The following is a 2,325-nucleotide window of genomic DNA, read 5'->3' on the forward strand; positions in this document are numbered from 1 at the left end:
ATAATTCGATTCGCATAAACTTAGGATAATTTTTAACACCTTTGCATTGTATTATAAAAAATCATCTTTTTGACACATATGTATACCAAGTCAATCATTTTGAAGATTAAAATTTTACATAAATACGTTATATTCCATCCAATGAATTGCGTCAAACACAAATTTAAGATCAACCCAACATACATAATCAATGCATCATTGTATAAAATATAGCTAAAAAGAACAAAAGGAAACGAGTCAACTGTTGAATATAATAGAGATTCCAAATGGCCGGCACAAGAAAATTTATAATCTAAACTTTTTATTAACTGCATCAACCGTACACGCGATTATATCTTAAATATTTATACTAATTAATTACTAATATTAAACAACACAATGATTCAGCCCTCCATGTACTAACTAACAGTTTTAGCTTATGTTTTAACACTTCACTTTAAGCTAAACACGCTCCATTCCAAGTTTACCCTTCAACTGATTGAAAGTCTCCGCTTGTAACGCCTTATTTCTCATATAAAAAAAAATTAGAACACTAAAAAGACTGAAAGGAAATTAGACAAAACGAACTTAATAATGAAGCACGACAATATTATATTCAATAGTAGACGACGACTCATTGCGAAAAGTGGCAATACCACGTGCTAGTCGGAAAACGCCAGTACCACCCACAACAGACATTTCCCGAAACTGATTCCGGATAGGATTTGTACCAAAAACCTGTAGAGTGCTACCATTCAACTTTCCTTGTGTAAACACAAAGTTCATGTTCATAAGAAACCCCGGTTGTTCCAAAGACGCTGAACCAGAAAACCCTTGGCCCTTACCAATCCTCAAGGACTGTGGATCCCGCTCAACGGTCATAGGTTGGTCAAACATGAAGGTTAGGCCAAACCCGGTGATGCTGGTCGATGTGATGTTTGACTGGAATATTGGATACGCAGTTTGACCTGGCCCGGATAGGGCGTCGTGAAAATAAAAATGTAGGTTTGTCACCTTTTGTTTTTTGAGTGTTAACTCTTCCTTGAACCATGTTTCCACTGCTTTTGGCCCTTCAGAAACGCTTTGAACCAATGGGAATGCTATCAGAATTGTGGATAGCATCAACATCACGTGCTCTTGCTTCATTTTGTATCAGAAATCTCAACCCTAAACAATGAAGATTCAAAAATTTAGGGTCTTGATTATTTGTTTCTGAACAAGAAATTTGGGATTGAAGAAGGAGATTTGGAGTTAAAAGTGGGGTCTTTGAAACTTGTTTAACCCTGGTCTTCGTGAAAGAAACTTATTTACTTATAGAAGCAAGTGGAGGGTAGAATTTATAATGTTGCATCACAACATTGAATTCTATTAGTTTCTTTTTGAAAGAGGCGTTGTAGTTTGAATATTTAAAGTTTTGTTTGAGGAAATGTGGGGATTAGTACTATATTTTAGAATGTGTTACGTGGGAGAAAAGAATCTATCTAGATGTAAATTAAAGGAGGAGATTTTAACTTTTAAGTATTCTTTTTACTTCCTTGTATAGTTCTATTCAATCTTTAAATTATAGCCGAGTATGGGTGGTTTCTTTCGGTTGGTTAGTGGCCAAAACCAAATCATAGCCAAAACATTAGGTTAATACATGTTATTAATTAACCAGCGATTAGTTTTGTTTTCAGTTAGTGGTTTAATTGGTAGCTCAAAGCAACATAAAATGTTATCATTAAAAATTAAAATCTAAAACAGAAAAAATGCTCAGCAAAAAGTCTTCTGCTGTTAGGCAGCTCCTTAGATTTGATCTTTGGCGGCTTGTTTGACTTTTGACTTCTATCTTTAATTTGTTAGCATAAAAACTAAAAAAAGAAAGAAGCCCTGGTTTTGCTTACGTATTTGGACTACGACAAATATAATTTTTGAAAGAGATTGTGAACCCACAAGAGGAGGATTTTAACAAAAACGTCTCTGCTGAAAATATATCTACCGGTATTTTAAAATTTGTTTACAATTATAATAAAAAACGGCCTAAAGCCACCTTGCCAATTATAATGCCGGAATTTCTTGTAGCCGCCGTGCGTCAAGTTTTTTTTGTTTCAAATGTGATATGTTTCTTTTACTCCAGGTTAGTTTTGTTACTTTTATATAGATGTATACCAAGCTTTCTATATATTCTTTTTTACGTAAAATGTTTACAGGCTTTGTTATCTTCATGCGAATTTATGCTTTCATGAATTTTTTTCGTATATCAATTTCTTTTTTCAATGATTTAGGTTTAGTATCAATGGAGTATATTTTATGATTTAGGGTTAAAATGAGAGGAAAAAAATCTCTAGACAATGCTACAAAATGGTA

The 2,325-nt window shown here is 33.4% G+C and overlaps 1 pseudogene; it reads right to left on the reverse strand.

Annotated features, from left to right (window-relative positions):
- Window positions 1-313: 313 nt before the first annotated feature.
- LOC145012287 (dirigent protein 22 pseudogene) lies at window positions 314-1,337 on the reverse strand (annotated as a pseudogene).
- Between the last annotated feature and the right edge of the window lie 988 nt (window positions 1,338-2,325).

The sequence above is a fragment of the Lactuca saligna genome, chromosome 8 (genome assembly GCF_052625555.1).
Source record: "Lactuca saligna cultivar CGN05327 chromosome 8, ASM5262555v1, whole genome shotgun sequence".
Lineage (NCBI taxonomy): Eukaryota > Viridiplantae > Streptophyta > Magnoliopsida > Asterales > Asteraceae > Lactuca > Lactuca saligna.